Here is a 24356-nt window from a genome sequence, read left to right on the forward strand (position 1 = left end):
GAAACCGTATTTAATCAAATGTGTTTGGGGGACATTTTGTAGCTGTACATCCCTCAAATCTGTTTTTTTGAGATTCAAGTTTGCATATCGAAAAACGAAAATCGAGCTATATTTTCACTGCCAGGATATTAACCTAGCCGAGGTTGATATGATAGAGAACACGCGGGCAGATGCAAACACGCAGACATGAATAACCGATCTAAATATGCCGATAAGTATGCCGTCTATATTGGTGCTGAATGCTACAAACTGTACCATCAAAGTTTTTAATTGTCAAAAGAATAAAAATTTATTTCTGTGTTCTTTGTATTATTTCGATCATCAGCGGTTGATATGAACCGAATATATCAATGATTATCAACCTTCCTAACGTCATCAGCGGTTGATATGAACCGAATATATCAACCTTCCTAACGTCATGATAGGCTGATATGAAACGAATATATCCACCTGAGATGACGTCATGACAGATTGATATGAACATCAAAGAAAGAAAAAACTACCGCCAGTTGTATATATTATACTACTGGAAAAAGGGAAGAGAATATTACCCATTGTCAATTAAGAAATAAAGCTAGTAGCTTAATTAATCACTTATTCCACCATTTTCTGAGTGAAACAGGTGTGCCCTAGGTGTAACGAAGATAATTGCCATTATTTTTTCATATGTCCAGCCTACTCTGCCCCAAGAATATTTCCCACCAGCTTAATATGTTACAATTCATCTAATGGCAACACCAATCTTTCAGATGATACAAATTCTAACGTATTTATAAAAGATAGCAAGGGGTTTTAAAGCTTTAATTATTAAACCTATATTTACATTATGTAATATTTTTCTATTTTTATAACCTAAAATATAAATCTAATATATGTATATATCTAACCATTACACTCCAAGAAATGTATATATGTTACTATTTTCATAACCTTAAATGTAAATATAATATATATCTAAACATCACACTCCAATGTTATATGTTTATTACTCACTACCTATATATATGTCCACCACTGTTTATAGTAAACATAAGATTAAACTATTTAATATATTGGAGAGAACTTATATAGGCCTTTGCCTGTTGTTCAATTCAATTAAGTTTATTGAATAAAATATTATTAAACTACACAGAGAATATAAGTATCGCAACACCGGACTGTATGGTTAAACTTTCAAGAGAAATTAATTACGTAAATATGTAAAAGTGAAATAAATATTTTGACGTAGTCTGTTCGTCATAAATAACAATGAAATCTGTCGATACAGCATCTGGCGGAGAGAGAGAGAGACAGAGAGAGAGAGAGAGATGGGGTTTAACGTCCACTCGTCACAAACTAGGTCATTTCGGGACTAACATATGGTTTAATTTTATTTCAATAATTCGCTTGCGCGTAGGGGTTTTTAGCAGTGGGAGGAAACCGGATGACCCGGAGAAAACCCACGAGGTTGGAGACAGGGGATCCTTGTCACGTACAACCGGGGATTCGAAACCACGCCAGTTGACTCAATGACGGGCCTTATGATACAGCGCGTACGTGCTAACCATTCGTACTGTAAGATAACATTATCTATAAGTGCATTTTGGTGATACTCTGTTTCCTTTTGTTGTCGATATTCTGAAATGAAATGGGGTTTAACGTTCTACTGCTCTGCTCCGTACTGGGCTAATGGAGACCGACATACGCCATACAGTGTGCTATGAGGGAAATTTTGACCGGACAGCACTATGGCCTACTCTTATATCGAATTACAACTGACAAGGGATCTTTTACGTGCACGCCAATGTGTACACGGGAACTCGTGTTTTCGTCCTATCCGAACGATGCCGATAATCTAATTTAAAAATAGTTCTATGTTGTTTTGTTTGTTTTTTTTGTATTTTCGTCCTATCCGAACGATGCCGATAATCTAATTTAAAAATAGTTCTATGTTGTTTTGTTTGTTTTTTTTGTATTTTAAATTATTTACTTCCTTGTTTTAAATCGAATATATTTACGTATGTCTATTTTATATTATGCTTCTTTGTTGCATATAAAAATAGTTCAATATTTTTATTGTATTTTAAAATACTTACTTCCTTGTTTTCATGTTTATTTTATATCAATGAGAAATGAGAAATGGGGTTTAAACGTCCACTCGACACAAACTAGGTCATTTCGGGACTAACACATGGTTTAATTTTATTTCAATAATTCGCTTGCGCGTAGGGGTCTTTAGCAGTGGGAGGAAACCGGAGGACCCGGAGAAAATCCACAATGTTGGACCCCCCCCCCCCCAAAAAAAAAAACCCCAACATAATTATGGTGAAAAATGAGACATATTATAAATTTATCTATATTAAAGATACATTATGGGAGATTAATTAAAGAGCTGGAAGTTCTCACTATAATACTTAAAAACTAGATAATGTAAAGGGAATTTGATGAAAATTTCAATCAAATTGATCCACCATGAAAAGAGAATTAGTCGATTGAAATTCGGCCTAGCCTCGATCATCATTACTAAAGTCGGTAGAATAAAAAAATATAGTCTCGATTATTCATTTCATGATTAAAACATGAACGAAAGTTAAGCAGCAAATCGGATCATAATCCAATAAATATCGCAGGCTAGCTTGATATCGAGCGTTGATTATGGTCTGGATAAGTTAATTAATGTCTAATTAATTGGCTCTTGCATAATTTATGTTTAATATTTGTGACTTTCATTCGTCTGTCTGTTTTTCCGTCTGCCTATCTGTCTGTTTAGTGTTGGTGGCTATAATAGCGCCGTTCCGAGGCTGAAATTTAGTGTAAAGAGGTAGTTTGGACCGGGGAATAACATAGGCTATGTCGCTTCCTGTTTTGTTTGGAGTTATACTACTTTCAAACCGTGCAGCGCCGGGTCATCCGCTAGTATGTAGATACAAACATGATTTCTGTGCTAAAATTATATTTGAAATGTGTTTAACCGGTTCTATCACATGTGGGATAATGGCTGGGACCACTTTATTATAATTAAATGAAAAACATGTTTTCTTAAAGATTATATATACTATTCAAAAAACGTAGGGGATATTTGATTTTTAAGTGTTATTAAAGTGAATATATACCTACATACAGATACCTGTATATAGAAAGTCTACCAGCTACTCAGTGTTATACTATTTGTTATTATTGAATAAAGTCTTACATATATCTGAATATATTAAAGATACGGGTGGTTATAAAACTAAAATAGATAGAATTAACAAGTATAATGTTTTCATATTATATGCGTTTACATATTATATTCAATATGAAAACCCAGTTCAATATTATAGTATAGAATATCTCTACGATTACATTTGACGTAATGAGGTATAGTCTGTTAAATTTATATCTCTGTCTATATATTTGGTTTCTAATTCATTTTCGAGATCTTTTAATTCATTTCTAGATTCCTTATTTTTAGTTTTACAATAACTTATTGTTTTCCCTCTTTTCTTATTTTGTAATTTGGATTTATATTCTTCTAGTACTCAGTTTATTAGTAGTTTATATTCATCATCTTCCAAAATTGAGTTATTTATTTTCCAATAACTGCTACCCTTTTCATTCGGGTTTATTTAAAATTTGATGATCTCTACATTTAATAACTATATTATTTTTACATACATTTATCTGAGGATACAAATCCTTTGATACCAATAATAAATCAATCCTACTATATTATGACTGGTCAGTTCTACGTCATGTAAATTGTTGTTTTTCTTTATTTAGGGTTCTCCAAATATCAATTAATTTATTAGCTTTTAATATATTTTTAAAACTTTTAGAAAGTTTAGAAATTACTCCCCCGAATGTTTATTTTTCCTATCCTGTGTATAGCTAAAGTATCGTTAAAGTCACCACCTGCAATTAAAATTCCCTTGGAATTTTGTTTTATTATCTTATTTATCTTTTTAAAAACGTATTTCTTCTTTTCTTTTGATTTGGTGCATAAACACATATTAATGTGAATATAACATCTTCAAAATGAATACTTAATAATATAAACCTCCCTTCATTATCCATATATTCATCCATAAGTTCAAAATTTACTGAATTCTTGATTATCATTGCAACTAAACCTTTTAATCTTTCATTAGAACTCCAATTATTACTTGATATTTGGAAGACTTCTCATATCATTGCAGTGTATAAAGGAAAGGGTGATCCGCATTTCCCTGACAACTAGAGACCAATTAACATGCTCATTATGTAAAATACTAGAGAAAATCTTATTCAAAAATCTTTATAATTTTATAAAAGAAAATAACCTGTTATATAAGTATCAGGATCTGCTTCCCAACCAAACGAATCTACTATAAATAACTTTTAGAAATTTATGATGTTATAATAAGTAATCTAATCGATTTATATTTTGTGATGTATCAAAAGCGTTTGATAAAGTTTGGCATGAAGGTTTATTGTCTAAATTAAAACAATATGGAATTAATCAAATATTTTGTAAATGGATCGAACACTATTTAAGTCATAGACAACAATAGAAGGTTTCAAATCAAATTATTTTCATACCGATTCTGGAGTCCCCCAAGGAAGTGTTTTGGAGACATTCTGCAGATATACATGATTAAAATCATTATTTTTCAGATTGATTCAAGTCTCATTATTGAAAAACGAGTAGCTCCCAAATATCAATAAACGAGGAGAAAGTGCAGTTTTTATGTGAATCCACTGCTCAGGTATCCTCATTGATGATATCTTTTTTTCGTGTTAGAAACCGTATTTAATCAAATCTGTTTGGGGGACATTTTGTAGCTGTACATCCCTCAAATCTGTTTTTTTGAGATTCAAGTTTGCATATCGAAAAACGAAAATCGAGCTATATTTTCACTGCCAGGATATTAACCTAGCCGAGGTTGATATGATAGAGAACACGCGGGCAGATGCAAACACGCAGACATGAATAACCGATCTAAATATGCCGATAAGTATGCCGTCTATATTGGTGCTGAATGCTACAAACTGTACCATCAAAGTTTTTAATTGTCAAAAGAATAAAAATTTATTTCTGTGTTCTTTGTATTATTTCGATCATCAGCGGTTGATATGAACCGAATATATCAATGATTATCAACCTTCCTAACGTCATCAGCGGTTGATATGAACCGAATATATCAACCTTCCTAACGTCATGATAGGTTGATATGAAACGAATATATCCACCTGAGATGACGTCATGACAGATTGATATGAACATCAAAGAAAGAAAAAACTACCGCCAGTTGTATATATTATACTACTGGAAAAAGGGAAGAGAATATTACCCATTGTCAATTAAGAAATAAAGCTAGTAGCTTAATTAATCACTTATTCCACCATTTTCTGAGTGAAACAGGTGTGCCCTAGGTGTAACGAAGATAATTGCCATTATTTTTTCATATGTCCAGCCTACTCTGCCCCAAGAATATTTCCCACCAGCTTAATATGTTACAATTCATCTAATGGCAACACCAATCTTTCAGATGATACAAATTCTAACGTATTTATAAAAGATAGCAAGGGGTTTTAAAGCTTTAATTATTAAACCTATATTTACATTATGTAATATTTTTCTATTTTTATAACCTAAAATATAAATCTAATATATGTATATATCTAACCATTACACTCCAAGAAATGTTACAATTCATCTAATGGCAACACCAATCTTTCAGATGATACAAATTCTAACGTATTTATAAAAGATAGCAAGGGGTTTTAAAGCTTTAATTATTAAACCTATATTTACATTATGTAATATTTTTCTATTTTTATAACCTAAAATATAAATCTAATATATGTATATATCTAACCATTACACTCCAAGAAATGTATATATGTTACTATTTTCATAACCTTAAATGTAAATATAATATATATCTAAACATCACACTCCAATGTTATATGTTTATTACTCACTACCTATATATATGTCCACCACTGTTTATAGTAAACATAAGATTAAACTATTTAATATATTGGAGAGAACTTATATAGGCCTTTGCCTGTTGTTCAATTCAATTAAGTTTATTGAATAAAATATTATTAAACTACACAGAGAATATAAGTATCGCAACACCGGACTGTATGGTTAAACTTTCAAGAGAAATTAATTACGTAAATATGTAAAAGTGAAATAAATATTTTGACGTAGTCTGTTCGTCATAAATAACAATGAAATCTGTCGATACAGCATCTGGCGGAGAGAGAGAGAGAGAGAGAGAGAGAGAGAGAGATGGGGGTTTAAGGTCCACTCGCCACAAACTAGGTCATTTCGGGACTAACATATGGTTTAATTTTATTTCAATAATTCGCTTGCGCGTAGGGGTTTTTAGCAGTGGGAGGAAACCGGATGACCCGGAGAAAACCCACGAGGTTGGAGACAGGGGATCCTTGTCACGTACAACCGGGGATTCGAAACCACGCCAGTTGACTCAATGACGGGCCTTATGATACAGCGCGTACGTGCTAACCATTCGTACTGTAAGATAACATTATCTATAAGTGCATTTTGGTGATACTCTGTTTCCTTTTGTTGTCGATATTCTGAAATGAAATGGGGTTTAACGTTCTACTGCTCTGCTCCGTACTGGGCTAATGGAGACCGACATACGCCATACAGTGTGCTATGAGGGAAATTTTGACCGGACAGCACTATGGCCTACTCTTATATCGAATTACAACTGACAAGGGATCTTTTACGTGCACGCCAATGTGTACACGGGAACTCGTGTTTTCGTCCTATCCGAACGATGCCGATAATCTAATTTAAAAATAGTTCTATGTTGTTTTGTTTGTTTTTTTTTGTATTTTCGTCCTATCCGAACGATGCCGATAATCTAATTTAAAAATAGTTCTATGTTGTTTTGTTTGGTTTTTTTGTATTTTAAATTATTTACTTCCTTGTTTTAAATCGAATATATTTACGTATGTCTATTTTATATTATGCTTCTTTGTTGCATATAAAAATAGTTCAATATTTTTATTGTATTTTAAAATACTTACTTCCTTGTTTTCATGTTTATTTTATATCAATGAGAAATGAGAAATGGGGTTTAAACGTCCACTCGACACAAACTAGGTCATTTCGGGACTAACACATGGTTTAATTTTATTTCAATAATTCGCTTGCGCGTAGGGGTCTTTAGCAGTGGGAGGAAACCGGAGGACCCGGAGAAAATCCACAATGTTGGACCACCCCGCCCCCCCCCAAAAAAAAAACCCAACATAATTATGGTGAAAAATGAGACATATTATAAATTTATCTATATTAAAGATACATTATGGGAGATTAATTAAAGAGCTGGAAGTTCTCACTATAATACTTAAAAACTAGATAATGTAAAGGGAATTTGCTGAAAATTTCAATCAAATTGATCCACCATGAAAAGAGAATTAGTCGATTGAAATTCGGCCTAGCCTCGATCATCATTACTAAAGTCGGTAGAATAAAAAAATATAGTCTCGATTATTCATTTCATGATTAAAACATGAACGAAAGTTAAGCAGCAAATCGGATCATAATCCAATAAATATCGCAGGCTAGCTTGATATCGAGCGTTGATTATGGTCTGGATAAGTTAATTAATGTCTAATTAATTGGCTCTTGCATAATTTATGTTTAATATTTGTGACTTTCATTCGTCTGTCTGTTTTTCCGTCTGCCTATCTGTCTGTTTAGTGTTGGTGGCTATAATAGCGCCGTTCCGAGGCTGAAATTTAGTGTAAAGAGGTAGTTTGGACCGGGGAGTAACATAGGCTATGTCGCTTCCTGTTTTGTTTGGAGTTATACTACTTTCAAACCGTGCAGCGCCGGGTCATCCGCTAGTATGTAGATACAAACATGATTTCTGTGCTAAAATTATATTTGAAATGTGTTTAACCGGTTCTATCACATGTGGGATAATGGCTGGGACCACTTTATTATAATTAAAAGAAAAACATGTTTTCTTAAAGATTATATATACTATTCAAAAAACGTAGGGGATATTTGATTTTTAAGTGTTATTAAAGTCACCTAATGAAACTGACGAAGAAACAAATGACAAAATGAAATGAAGTTCACATTCATCGATTTATTCCAAATGATCGTTAGACTAAGTAAGGCACAGACTGACCATTATAAGGGTAAAATGATACCCGGGGTCAAACAGCAAAGTTACCACAGCATCACAACCAAGTCAGTAACGGGTAAATCCTCCTCTGTTTGCCAAACAAGCATTGATCCGACGTGGCATACTCCTAATGAGACGTCTAAGGTCATTTTGGTCCAGATTGTCCCATTCCTGTTGCAACGCAGCAGCAAGTTCTTGGACATTGGCAGGACGTTGTTGACGTTGACGTAACCTCTGTCCAAGCATGTCCCAGACATGCTCGATGGGGGAGAGGTCGGGACTCAGTGCTGGCCAAGGTAATGTGGTGATGTTCTGTTGTTGGAGGTAACCTGTAACGATCCTGGCCCTGTGACATCTTGCGTTGTCATCCTGGAAGATGAAACGGCGGCCATGACGTCGTGCGAACGGCACAACATGGACTGCCAAGATGTTGTCCCGGTAGTACTGGCCTGTAACACGCCCTGCAACAACATGTAAAGCCGTTCTTCCAGCAACAGTGATGCCTCCCCACACCATAACAGAACCACCCCCAAATCGATCATGTCTGATGACGTTAACGTCTTGGAAGCGCTCGTTTAGACGACGCCACACCCTCCTACGTCTGTCCAAAAATTCAACAGTGAACCTTGACTCTTCTGAAAACATCACATTGCTCCAGCGTCGATTATCCCAGTGTTGACGATCCCTACACCAACGACGTCTTGCCTGAATGTGATGATCTCTCAAACAAGGGATCACGCGAGGACGTCGGGCGCGAAGGTGACCCCTATGCAGTCGATTCCGAATCGTCTGGCCACTCACTCTCACACCAGTGTCTGTTTGAAGACGAGCGCTGATCTGATTTGCTGTGATGACACGATTTCTCAAGGCCAAGGTACGGATAAATCGATCCTGGGCTTGAGTTGTCGCCCTTGGTCGACCTGAGCGTGGTCTGTCCTGTACAGATTGTGTATCACGGTATCTGGACCATAGCCTGCTTATGACAGACTGAGAAACATTCATCGTCCGCGCCACAACCGCCTGTGTTGTGCCGATCTGTAGCATGCCAAGGGCACGTAACCTTTCATTTTGGGTAAGCCGACGCATATCAAAATTTGTTTTCTGGTCACTAAAACAATTAAACTGATGTTTCCACCCTGGAATTCAATGCCACAATGACTGTAACATTCAAAGTCAGAGTCGTGCAAATCTTGGGTTGGACCCCCATGATGATCCCAAGCATCACCTGCATTCCATGCGGTAGCTATTGGTGCGTTTGGGCGTCACATGTAACTGGAAATGTTTCTTCTGTTAGGTTCTATAGTGACTTTTTTCGTAGTCATTTGCATATTTTAGTATTATGCCCCCAAAATCAAATATCCCCTACTTTTTTTGAATAGTATATATAGGCCTACCAATTTCTTTTTTTCTTTTTTTTTCAAAATTTCAGTTTAATTGTTCTAGAACTATATAGTAAAAGATTTTCAGACAAAAACAGTCTGAAAGCGAATTATCTGACAGATCCTATTTCGTTTCGTTTTATAGTTCAAAATTCCCTTATACTTGTCTTTACTACATTAGGATCTGGAAGAGTTGTTCTCATTGACTTGTTCTGAATGGTGTGAGGTATTAGCCAATGAAACGGTTTGTTACGGCGAGCTTTAGACGTGTTTTGCACGGAACTGTGGGTAATCCACTAGTATTGTAGTAACATCAATGCTGATTGGTTAATCAAATGTCTGACGTCATAGGGTTAAAAGTCGCTTGTATGACCTCTGACGTGACCTATCGCTACAACCGGTCAGTTGTGTAGACCATCGCAAGTATAAAAAAACGAAACGAAATATAGATGTGTATCATAATCAGATTGATTATCTGAAAGAACAACAATGGACATTTTATATTATGAGGTATTTTTCTGTTACTTTTAGTAACCAGCGGATGCCAGGCGAAATATGCTCACGTTTTGCAAGAGATGGATAGAGAACAAGCTAAAGAAAAACAGGATTTTCGTACAGTCAGGAGGCATAATCCAGAACGTTATGGTCTGAAATATGCGAATATCGACAGGGACTGTGATCTTTGGGATAAAAAGATATATTTTAAGTTTCATAGAAAATGGACAACAATTGAGCCCTCTAGAGAAGCCACAACCTTCGTATTACACATACATTTACACAATTGCATACACGGAGCAGCCATTTTGTTCGGAAGTGTCGTTTCGATTTTCACGAAATCCGAACTCAGCTATCATTATGGTGTAACGGTGACATGTTTAAACGGTTTTTTTAAAATTGGAAAAAACTTTTTGCGTCCAGAGGACCCACTAGCTAAAAATGTAATTTTCTCGTACAATCAGGGGCAATAACCCAGGAAGTTATGGTCCAATACGTGCGAATATCCAAAGGAACTGGGATCTTTGGATGTAAACATATATTTAAGTTTCATCTAAATCAGACAAAAATTGTGACCTCTAGAGAACCACAAACTTCGACATACTTTTACACGACATTTGCGTACATAGAGCGGCCATTTCGTCCGGCAGTTTCGGTCCCATTTGCACCGAAATTCGAACACAATCTTCATTACGGTGTGACGGTGATATATTATCATTCAAAGGGATTTTGAAATCGGATAAAAATTGTGACCTTTTGAAGGACCACGCGCTAAAAACGCGATTTTTCGTTCAATCAGGGGTCATAATCCAGGAAGCTACGATCCGATATGCGCGAATATCGACAGGAACGGAGATTATAGGGTTATAAACACATTCTTCAAGTGTCATCAAAATCGAATAATAATTGTGAACTCTGAGTGTCCACAAACTAAAATCTGATTTCTTGTACAATCAGGGGCCATAATCCATGAAGTTACGGTCCGATACATGCCAATATCGAAAGGAGTCGATATCTTAGAGAGATAAACCTATATTTTAAGTTTTGTCACAATCGGGTAAAAATTGTGACCTGGAGAGTGTCAAAAAACAAATTGTGGACGGACGGACGGACAGGGGCGACGACAATATTCGTCCACATAGAAATATGGGCGTATAAAAATATTAAACGGCTTGTAACATAGGCTATAGCCAATATTGCTATTTTCTGAAAGCTAATAACTTGGGAAGCCATTTTGAAAAAAATCACATTACCTACTGAAGCACCTGTGAGTTTGTTTTTGTTTATGTCACTGATATCGGTGAATTGAGAAACCAAACAACCAGTTTCCTTTAATCCCTATCACAGTTAATCTGGTTAAAACACAGATCCTATTTCGTTTCGTTTTTTATACTTCAAAATTTCGATTTACTTGTCTTTATTACACTAGGATCGGGAAGAGTTGTTATCATTCACGTGTTCTGGATGATGTGAGGGATAAGCCAATGAAACTGTCTGTCACGACGTCATTGGGTCAAAAGCCGCTCGTATGACCTCTGGCGCAAACTATCATCCCTACAACCGGTCAGATCTTCATGTAGTGTAGGCCATCGAAAGTATAAAAAGATAGGTTGCCAGGCAACGAAACATACGCCCACAGCAGCTATATCGTCCGGGCAGTCAACAAGAGTTGTCGCATATTTTTACTTTTTTCGGTAATGAAACATTTATAATACATTAAAATCTGATTAAAGGACAATATTGGTGTCAGTCATTATCACATATGTGATAGAACTATAATTTTAACACAGAGATCATTGCTACGGGAGATATGTAACAAGCACGTGAAGAAATGGGAAGTGACGCCAAACATGACAAACACGAGTTATCCTTCTATATAACAGACTGAAGTAACGAGCGGTAACAGACAAACGATCGAATTTCATTTCACTGATAATTCCGTTGAAGTTGAAAAGTTATTATATGGGACGGTGAGAGGGTATCTCACAATTCAAAAAATAATTCTGTATTTTAATCAGATTGTATCACACCAAATTAGTTCTCACTATTTTCTGGAAAAGGACCCAGAAAATCGTAAAACGGGTTGTTACACGTCTCAAGTTCGTAGTCACGTTGTCCCCACGTCTAATTACAGAAAGGGACAAATTTTGAACAAGCTCAAAGTTCTAAACCATCTTCCCGTCCATGAAGTTCATAAGCAGATCTTAAACAGTTGCTACTACGTTCAATTCATTCGCACATAGTTTCAGCCAGTTTGACAATATTTTCCAGAACGAAGTGAGAACTACTTTTTGAACGCTCGGATTGATTGCAACCGACCAGTTGCGTTTCTTACAGTCGCCATTTCGATGTACATGTACATCGCATTTCATTTAGTGCTGTAAATTATGATTGTTTCTAAATATGGTGAATATATCGGTTCAATACCAATATTCAAATTGTATCTTAGAAGGAACACGTTGATTCATTTAAAGATAAATTTTACATGATTTAAGATTAGTTTTATTTATTTCTAGAGACCAGTGATACATATTAGACATATTAATCAAAAAGGTGGATGGTAAATAGTCCAACATGGCCGCCCCGCATTTTAATGAGTCTATTTGTAACTTGGGGTTAGGGTTAGGGTTAGGATTATAAGCGTTACAAGAGAGGTCATATAGGCCATGCCTGTTCCTCAATCTCCTTCAATTTCTGAATAAAATATTGTTAAAGAAAGTAATAATAATAATAATTATATACGGCGGCCATGTTGGATTCAACTTGGGCCCAATTTACCGCCAATCATTATCAAAACATATTCATTAATAGTTTCATACTAGACTCAGAACGATGTTGTGGGGGGAGGTGTAAATCACATGGGGTCAGAACGATGTTGTGGGGGTGGGGCAATCACATAGGCATTACATATTAACGCATTACACATCAAGGTAAATTATTAAAACTAAAGAGAAACATTTAAAATTCATCTTAAGGGGTCTTATTTGGTGTTGAGTTAGCCATTCCCTTTTCAGCTGTGACAAAGTGATCTTTATATTTTTCAACAAATTGAACGATCATTTAGGTGCATGAACTCAGATTTGAAAATATATGATATTGACGTTTTACCTCTGTATAAACTTGGTTGAGGCACGGACTCCCTACGATCTTATTTTAATTAATTCAATATGTCCTTTACAAGCTACACATGATATGTGTATAACACTAGGCAGAACTTCAAAGAAAATGTAGTAGTGTTCAATGTATCATACTATGACCTGACAATGACATCCAAAAAAATATGCAGTGTAATTACAGATATCATAATTTGATAAATAAACAATACCATATATGATTATCACTCCTGTCCATCTTCCCTAATTGTCGAATGCTATATAAGCAGGTGTTTAATGACAGTAAGTCCGACTTGGAATAGAGTTCCTACCGAATTATGTCTATTTTATGTTCTTAATAAAGGTCTTATCAATTATGCTGATCTGCTGCTATCTGTAGTGTTACATAGCATAATATACCTGACGGAAAAGAATGACATCGCATGAGTTTCAAAGTTGCTATGTAGAAATTTTAATTGTGGTGTGTTAATTTTATGGAGTTACGTTCTCCACATGACATGACTTAGAAGCTCTACCCTTCCATAAAACAATGTTCTGTGTATGATATAGTTAGAATCCTGCATCCACTGAATATAGGGTTGTATCCATTGTTCTTGACATTGCCCACCGTCGTTTGGACATTACGACTGAGCCTGATGCGTCACACACCACCAACAGTTCATTTCTAAAACTGAAATTTGCTAATAAAGGCATTGATGCTATCGGGTTAAGCCAAATATTACACCATAAGCAAGTCACAGCACACATCCCTCCTTACTTCAAAACTGTTACTGTTCCTAGGATTTCTTATACTTATACTAAACCCATTGCATCCAAAATATTTAATTACAGAAATGCATTATCTAACATCAATGCAAAAGAATTATATGATGACCCTCTACCCTGTTCTTGCTCTACGTCGTCCTTCCTTTACCCACCAGCTGGAGATGTGGTCACTGGTGATTTGAACATAGTCCAGAATAATAAGCTACGTGAAATTTTGTCCAAAGGACCCAAATACCGGGAACCACAACCATTTTCATGGTATCAAAATTTCAAGCTTATTATGGATGCCGTAGAGGACTACGCTAGATCATGGGCCAAGAGGGAAGATGTTATCTCGGATACTCTCTCTGATTAGACTAAGTCTGTCAGTCGTTTACTTAAACGAAGAATATACATGCAACGTTTGTCAGTTGACACTAGGCCTAAGTCTATTTTCAATGATGTTAACATTGTTGAAAATCTCAATGCCTTGCATGACAAGTATGTCATTGTTCCGGCTGACAAGGCGTCCAATAACATAGTGTTTATATGTAAACGACATTATTTTGACTGTCTGTTCAAAGAACTTAATTTCGGGAAACCAATCGACAGTGCTACATATAAACGATCAACTCTTAGTAAGGATGAAATTTATATCCAATCACAAATCTGTACTCACTTCATTTAGTACTCCGTGTGGAGATACCTATACAGATTTGCCCTTATTATATTGGATACCTAAACTACATAAAAATCCCTACAAGCAACGTTTTATAGCAGGTTCATCCCGTTGTTCCACAAAACCACTTTCAAAAGTATTGACATCTATACTAACGGCTGTTAAAGATGGTATTCAAAAATACTGTGACAAAATATACTTTCGTAGTGGTATAAATCAAATGTGGATATTGAAAAATTCCAAAGAATTACTTGATGGTTTGCAATCTAGATCCCTTGCTTCAGTCTCATCTATTCAAACGTTTGACTTTTCTACTCTGTACACTAAAATTCCCCATAGTAAATTAAAAGCCCGGTTGAAAGACATTATTCACAGTGTCTTTTCGTCTAAATCAGGTACTACGAGATATCAATATTTAGTTGTAAATTACAATTCCACATATTTCGTTAAGAATCACAGTGATTCCAAAAACAAATTCACGGCCATCAAGATAATTCAGATGTTGGATTTTTTAATTGACAACATCTTTGTTGAATTTGGAGGGGAAATATATCAGCAAGTGGTTGGCATTCCCATGGGCACCAACTGTGCACCTTTGCTTGCTGATCTGTTTCTCTATTCGTACGAAGCCGATTACATACAGACGCTCTTAAAAACTAATAAACGATCAGTCAGACTTTTTAATTTCACTTATCGATATATCGATGACGTTTTATCACTTAATAATCCTAAATTTAGTGATTATGTAGAATTCATATATCCTGTTGAGCTCGAAATTAAAAACACCACTGACAGTGACAATTACGCTTCCTACTTGGATCTGCGTCTCGATTTTGACAATTGCCATAAACTGAGTGTTAAATTGTACGATAAACGTGATGACTTTGACTTTCCGATTGTTAACTTTCCATTTATTAGTAGTAACATTCCAATATCACCAGCTTATGGAGTGTTTGTGTCTCAGCTAATTCGTTACGCGAGAGCTTGTTCCTTTTATTCTGATTTTTTAAGTAGATCGAGGCATTTGTCATCTAAGCTTCAACTACAAGGATACTTGCGCACTAAACTTATTAAAACCTTTAAAAAGTTTTATGGCCGTCATATTGATTTGATTGGTAAATATAACGTGTCTCTCTCGGCTATTATTCTAGATATATTTAATTGACACGTATACTATTACTATCTCCCTGATAATATCTACTACATCGTTAACACAGTTCATCGCGTGCATTTTGCATACCGATAGTTCATTGGCCAATCACGCTATTTTACCGACATTTCGCCTAATAGTTTGGATGCAGCTATGGCGGGTGTGGCGCCAGGCAGGGTAAGCTTACTCTTCCGGACACCTGTTACCACTGTTTGTCGTGTAATTTGTACACGAGGAGCAGTCCATTTGCTGATTACACTATTTTGCTTGAATACACTATTTTGCCTATAACGTTTTTTAGGACTTAGAATTCTGTCTTATGGTTTGGATTGTTCGTACTTGGTTTTATTTTATTATTGTTAAAACTGTTGATAGTGTAAAAATGATGATATCTGGTTTTAAGTGGGCTACATCAATAGGCTGATAATAAAACACACTCCCTAATCGAATGGAAGCATTGGAATGTCCAAAACACTTTATCAAAATTATTCTAAGTCGAAAATTTTGTGGAATGTAGTACCACACAGGCCCAGAGGGGTGTCTGAGAAAAAATTTTTGAAAAAAATTGACATTTTTTCTAAAGTCCAATATCTTGTGGAACTCTTGTGGCGAAAAACACCACAGACCAAAACACTCTATGAATATTATTCTAAGTCGAAAGTCTTGTGGAATGTATTTATTTTCAGAAACCCAGTATCGTGTGGAACTCTTGTGGTGAAAAGTTCTACACAAATGCCCCCAAACCTTGATGGTCATAAGCAGAGGAAGCCTCTTTATTTTCGGCCGAACAATGAACCATATTGATTTGCAGCGCTCCCTGGCATTTTGTTATGGCGTTATTACTATTTTCCGGTAAACCTTGTGAACGGGTTAGAGCCCAGAGTTTTTCAAGATTTTTGATTTAAATTCTGCTCCGAAGCATTTGTGCCACAAGACAATAAACGCTGTGTCTAGCTTTATTCTAAAACAAAATATGGTCTGAAAACCCAGCAAAAAATGACAAAGCTAACGTGGTAGGGTTTTGAATTTCATTTTTGGTGTGAAGTATTTTGGCCATAAGACGATGAACCCTATCGATTTTAATCATATTTCAAATTTAGTGTAAATCATGGTACCCTATCGATTTTCCGTTTATTCTTTCAGTAGTTAGCAGTTTTCCTTTGTAACAAATGTTAGAGTATTTTTTTTATATCAAATTTGGTGCGAAGTATTGGGCCAATGGTTGTTTCACAACGTGGAGACACTATCATATAATTTAAGGTTTCATATTAACTCGGGATCTCGAGAAAATTTACACATGATGTCAATATCTCGAAAACATTAACTCGAATTCTCGAGAAAATTTACACAGGATGTCAATGAAAATTATCTGGGGATTTCGAGAACATTAAATTGAGATCTCGAGAAAATTACCAGGTGATCACGGGATTTCGAGAAAGTATCACAGGATCGCAGGATCTCGAGACCTTCTACAAAATTTTTTGTAAAACCAATTTTTCGAAAAAAATCGAATTTTTTTTTTTTTGTGACAGAAATTTTTTTCGTCAAAAATATTTTGGACAAAAAAAAAAATTGGAATTTTTTTGGGGGGTGGGGTGGGGCTATTTGTAAAACGAACATCGTTATGACCTTGACCTTCCTTCATCGGCGCTCACTTGGTCCAGACTCCGGGTTACTTATTTAGGGTGTTTTCCGGTATTTAGGGTGTTTTCCAGTATTTAGTGTTTTTCCGGTGTTTTCAAGTATTCAGTATAAAATGGTATTTTCCGGTTCTTTCCGGTGTTTTCCTGTGATTTCCGGTATATAGTATTGCCGCAATTTTAAATAATATTTTTATTAAACGTGCTCTCGGTTAAACGATTCACAACCACTCGACCAACATGGTGCTCTGTGGCCATAACAGTTTGTAACCTTAGCCAGGACAGTTCTCGGCGTCCATGCTAGGTTGTAGCCTTATCCAGCACGATTCTCCGCGGCCATGCCAGGTTGTAGCTTTAACGTTCAATGCATGGCAAGTTGCCAGTAACCTGTGTGTAATATAAAATATTATGAAAGGAATATTTTTATGAAAATATATCTGTTGGTAATTACACAATGTATTTGTTAATGCTACGATTCTTTGTTCAGTTAAACAATCAATCTATTTAATGTCCACGTGTAAATCTCACGTATAATACAAATGACAGAGAGAGAGGTTTTCCCTGGAAATCTATTTTCAGTTTATACCTTTCAACTGGGTTCTATATTTACTGAAATTTGTTTTTTTGTTATGATGACAGATTTGACTATTCTACAAATGTTCTAAGATAATCTCTTAATTTATAGACTCGGTTGGCCAAATAAATTTTGTAATGACTGGCAACGGAAATATTTAGATCTTAAATGTTTGAGATGCTTATACTCAATCAGAATGTGTTTAACTGTCAACGGAACATGATAGTGTTCACATTCTGCTTGAGGCTCTCGATTGAAGATGAAAATGTGTGTTTAAAAAGTATAACCAATGCAAGAGCGAAACAAAACAATCTCATCTATCCTGTTGTGAGTTTGGTCAATTTCCTAAGACTGGCTTGATGTGATCAAGCTTGTTTGTTCCTGCAAACATAATCACCATACTTAGACCCCGTGAAGCTAGTATCTCTCACTTTTTTATGTTTTGTAAGATCGATATCAATCTTGGGGACGATATAGCCCACGGCGGGTCCTAAAGAAAGAGGTATTCGCAATACTGTTTCCCGATACCAGTCTCAGACAAAGGGGGTGAATGCGAATACCGAATGAAGGAATAACTTTAGTTCTCAGCAGATATATTTGCTCATGAAAGGGTCTAAATAGGGTGTTATATGAAACATAATTTGAAGGTAAAGCAATTGTCATAGCACACTGAAGGGCTCGTTTATAACGACGGTTGTACAACGAGGACTCGTGCGGCGTGACGTATAAACTGTCCACTGAAAAAAGAAGAAATACAGCTAAACAGATTCATTCTATGTCCTTGGTTGTGTATGTCGTTATGCTCTTTGAGATACGCCTCGCTATCAGACTAATACACAATACACTCATAATCGTGTTGCGGTAGAACCATATCTATATTCAGCATTCGGAGGCAGACCACCATTAAATTTCATCATCTCGGTACCCACGAATTGTAGTTCGTCTATTTATAGCAATTCTCTCTCTCTCTCTTTTCTCCCCTTTTGCATGCCCATTTGTGTTGATTTTTTGGTCTAGAATGGATGAAGAGGGTTTGAATTAACATTTTCTGCCAGGTTTTGGTAAATATTCATGATTTTGAGGCGGAAGGATAAGAGGGTTATCAGGTTAGCTACGGCGATATGTACGGCAACTAGTTACATGTTTTTAGTATGCTTCTTCAAGTTTGTGTATCTCAAAATTTTGGTGGTCAACCTCATACAAATTTTAGTGCAAAGACATGACCATTTGTTCCTCTGTCTGTAGTGGAAAGCATTCAGCCCAACGAAAATTTGGGGAAAAGTTGGAGGTTGGCAAATAGGCCAGAATTAACATTGAAGTCAATGGGGAAATTAATGGTGGTCTGCCTCCATTCGGCGACTTTCAATTCCAGAGTTATCCCCCTTTGGTCAACAAACATTCCTTTCAGTTAAGCTACAGTGGAGGCATTGTTGCTGTGAATGCGTCTTGCCACGCTTTAAGTTGCTATCTTTCCTTATTGTGGAAAAAGGGTAAATGCAAAATAGCATTACCTTCATACGGCCTACATGGGTTTGTGGGCCGCCTGGGGACAATTACAACCTTCCCCATAACAATCGTCAAAGCCAAATACCACATGGTATGGTTATACACAGAGCGCGTGCTAATCACAAGCAGACGATACAAAATAATATAAAACCTATACAGCTGTATACCGTCTTGATAAACAACACGGTTTGTTTTTAAACTATTAATATACTGACTCACACGCTAACCGCGATTAAGAAATGTTAATAAAAGTATTGCCTAAAAGTTATAAACAGGCCACAATTCTATGTAATAAAACTACTGCTTATTGCCGCAGCAACGTTTCAGCCTATCTTCTAAGAAGTTTTTAATGAAGATCAGTAAGCGACCCCGCAGACTGAGGTTATGCAGGTCGCGCATGATACCATACATATGCTTTCTCCGGATCAAAAATATAGCAACTAAATGTTGTTTCTGGATGAAAGCATCCTTGACTAACATTTCAAATCTAACGAGATGATCACGGGTGCTCCTTTCGGACCGAAATCCACAATGGAGGTCTGTGATGAGGTTGTTGGAATCACGGTTACCAAACATGCAGCTAGTTAAAGCGATCGGGCGATAATTGGTGGGGTTCGTAGGATCCTTCCCCGGTTTAGGGATGGGAATTACTATGGCTTCATGCTACGAAGGCGGGAAATCCTCATTAAGCCAAATACGGTTATAGAGATCTAATAATATTAAGAGTGTAAAAAAAGGGTTAATATTTTAAAATCTGGTAGTGAATTTCATCTGGACCAGTTGCAGTATCCCTAGCTCGCTGAAGAGAAATGCTGAGTTCAGCAATTAAAAACTTGTCATTATAACATTCATCATAACGGGACTTAAAGGTAAGTCGCCTTTTCTCCTATTCAAGTTTAATGCCTCAATGGCATCAGCGGAGAAATTGGATGATGAATTAAATGAGAAAGTACAGGCCAGAGAATTATCAATATCAGGAAATGTTGTGAAGGTGGTATTAACAACATTTATATGGTTAACTGATAATGCCCTACTTTTACCTTTAATTCTACGAATCCCATCCCATACCGATTTGGAAGGGGTACGGGAATTTATCCTTGAGATATAACCTTGCCATGAAGACTTCTTTGCTTGGCGTATGGTTCCACGGGCCTTCGCCCGGACCATTTGGTATGCTGCAATATTCTCCAAGAATGGGTGATTCCCAAGGCGTCCTAGAATACGATCTCACCCTTTAAGCGAGAATTTTCAATCGTTATTACACCATGGTTCATTGAAATGTTTTTGCCCATTCGTGATCTTTGGAATCGCCTGCTCAGCCACATCTTGGAGAATTGAAGTGAATAAAGGCCATGGACTCATCTACTAGCTCCTTTGAGTCAAAAGAGAGACACAAAGATTGAAAAAGAGTCCAATCAGCCTTGTGCATCTTCGACCTCTGGGGTCGTTCAACCGAAGAGGGACCTTTATTTTCTATCAAGATCAGGAAATGGTCACTGCCACACAGATCTTCATTTACTCTTGAAACCGGACCGGAGAGCAAATGGTGAGATCGAGGGAAGAAAAAGAAGCTGTGGCAGGATGTAGATAAGAAGTGGAGTCGTCATTATTTTAACAAACACAAATTAATAATGTTAATGAAGTCCGCTATTTGTTTACATCAGTAAATTATGTGAATGGTGACAATTGAAGTCTCCCGTAATGATAAATGGACGAGGAAGTTGCACAACAAAATAATTGACTTTTGGGGTTCAGATGTAAACTTGGTGGTAGAGATACAGATCAGAGTGTAATAGAAATATGTAAACTGCAACTGCCTGTGTAGATCTATATGCTTGGTGGTAGAGATACAGATCAGAGTGTGATAGAAATATGTAAACTACAACTACCTGTGTAGACCTACATGCCTAGATAAATAACACATACAGGTGTAAAATGAAACACAAGCCTACGAATAAAAAATGAAATGAAAACGAATGGTATAAGAAAGACGGGTGTCGAATACATTATGTGCAATTAGCTGTCTTTCCTTTCTTACTCGGGAAAAGAAGTAAGGTCGTATGACTAACCCCTCCCTCTCCCCCCTCTCTCTACGAGTTTTCTCAGCCCTCTCTCTCCCTCTCTCCCTCTCTCTCTCTCTCTCTCTCTCGTTTGGGCAATGAGTCATGACAGTTTTCTATAGGAATTGGTACCAAATAATTATATAGACTTTTCATTATGGGATTAAATAAAGTTGGCGAATAATTTCTTCTAAATTGATAAAGCTTATTTTTTCTCTCTGTAGAATAATTTAAATGTTGTTGTTGTCTATTATAGTTCTATGAAAGGTTGTCTAGTTGCTTAATATATTGAGATTGTTACCAACAATGACAAGTAGATTTAGGCTAATTAGGTACCTTGCATTATTTTACAACTGTCTTAGACTGAATCACTGACAGTCCTACCACCGTCCATTTCTGGACGTGGGTTACTGTTGTCCAGCCATCTGTTGCACAAATCAATCCAATTAAATACAATAAGGTTGGCGTAAAGGGTCCAAATAAAAAAAACTTACCCAAATAATTAATGGTCTGCCCTAATAATTGTCGTATCTAAATGTTTAAAGCGCCACAGAGCAGTCAGACTGACTGAATGTTCAGCGCTATAGAAAAGGATTATTATTATAATTATATCATTCAGTGTTCCATGAGAGCCATCATGCAGGGTTGTTAGAAGGAAGTACCCAAAGCCTTCCCACAATATGCAGTGTTGTTATAGAGACATGCCGATAAAGACATCATGTGGTGCTCTTAGGACATACCGCAGCTTCCTCGGCTGGGATAGCGACAACATGCAGTGTTCCTATAGAGGCATGCCTTTAGCCGCTGGTTCATCGTGTATACTTAGAAAGAAGAACCACAGATTACAGGCTAAGGGATAGGGAACTTCCATCTTTGAAATTTATACACCTGGTCGAACATTACGCACGTCAGACAAACAACTTTTAAACCCGGTGTAACGTCTGCTTCTACCTGGTGATATCGCTGGCCAGCGAAACGACAATATATAGGTCTAAAATCTATAATTTTATATCAAAGACGTAAGAAATGTTCTACTTTGAGCTAAAATTTAGTTTTGAGAATAACATAGAGCATACGAGATTATATATCTCCTAGGACATATATAATCTTGAATGAATTATGTTTATATTTTAACACGTGATATAGTTATATCTTCTATATCTACATATCAATCGTAAAAAAGCAAAATGCCCTTCCCTCAATCAAGTAAGGAGAAAAACATGGCTTCTAAAAATAGAATTTTACATCTTGGAGTACTTCCTCCAGAAGCAAATTTTTGATCGATTAATTAGTTTTTAGCTCAAAAAAATCATACAGTTTGTACATAGGAAGGCATCTCTAACTAAAACATTTAAGATTTTAACTTAAGTTTTAAATATTGGATATCAGAAGCCCATCTTTTCCTGATAAGATTACAACATCAATGTTGATTTAAATTGGCAAATAAGTCGCGTTTTGAATGTCGAAGATTTGAGATGATATTGAGTTAGAGACTTAGCTACTTTAACTTGAATTTTCAAGATATTTACTTGAAACGAAAGACTCCCGCAGTCTTTCATATAAAAACGAGATATTTTTTAAACTAAAATTCCCGTTTATGGAACATTTGTTTATGACACATTGATATCAAATCTCTTAACGACAATTCATCAATCTAAATGTTAAAAAGATTTTCATAAAAAAGACGAGTTTAACTATTATGTGTAGGATAAAGAGCGAGACTGGGGTTATGCTGAGGAAAGAAAGAATGAAGAAAATAACCCGAGAAAAAGATGTTTTTTTTTCTAAAGTCTTTCTTTGTTAATAGTCCCATGAAAAATTAAGCATTAGGCATGGCCTGGTGAATGTATACTGATGCTTCGGCTATGGTTCACAAAACTTTTTAGAATGCCCCCCGAACAATTGCCGTGAATCATCGGGGATGGCTCCCAATAATTTGAAAAGCTCAGGGGTCCCTTTGCCGATAATCAACATCACCGGGTAAATATTCATGTCGGGCGATCTCAGTCTCTTGCATGGTGGCATATCGGCGGCAGTTATACCTAGGTCCTACTGGGCAATTATTGCATCAGCGATATACTACCGATGGAAATTGGTGATCCCCGGGGGCGCCGGGAACAGGTTCCCCTCTGTGCAGGGGTCGTCGTGAGCCATCAGGAGACATCGGGAAAACTGCGAAAAATTTCAAAGCTCGCATTGAAATTTTTTATCCGATGTGTTCCCGACGTTTTGTCTGGAAATCAGGCCGGGGAAGCATCCCGGCAGCTTTCCAGATCCACGCCGAAGCTCCGGAGATGCTTCCCTAGAGCCCTCAAGCTTCAGCGAAATATTTTTTCCCGAAGCATCCCGATTCAAATATCCCCAAAGTTCCCCTGATAGTCAGCAAGACATCGCTGATGCTTTGGTGAATTTTTGGGGTCGTTGCGAGCAATATGGAACCATCGGGAGGTCTCGGGATAACTGCGAAACATTTCAAAACTTGTATTGAAAAAGTTTATCCGATGTTTTCCCGACGGGGAAGCTCTGGGGATGCTTCGCTGAATGTTCCGCGAAATTCTTTTTCCCCGATTTAACTATGATCAAAGGTCCCCATATACTTCAGCAAGACATCGCCGATGCTTCGGTGATGCCCCGGGGAAACAAATATTTCGCTGAAGCTCCAGTGAAGCATCCCGGAGTTTCCTTGTGCCCCCCCCCCCCGTCCTGTTTTCCTGACAATGTAAGCATTGAAACTTCTCGCAGTACTCCCGTGGTCTCCGGATGGATCCACGTGGCTGAGACACCGGGAAACCTGTTACCGACGCCTATCAATTTCTATATGTACTACATTCGCAAGGCAAAAATTACTCAGTGGTAACTACGCATTATATAAGACAAATGTAACTAGCTTAATAAG

Source organism: Patella vulgata, chromosome 6 (genome assembly GCF_932274485.2).
Source record: "Patella vulgata chromosome 6, xgPatVulg1.2, whole genome shotgun sequence".
Taxonomy (NCBI): Eukaryota; Metazoa; Mollusca; class Gastropoda; family Patellidae; genus Patella; species Patella vulgata.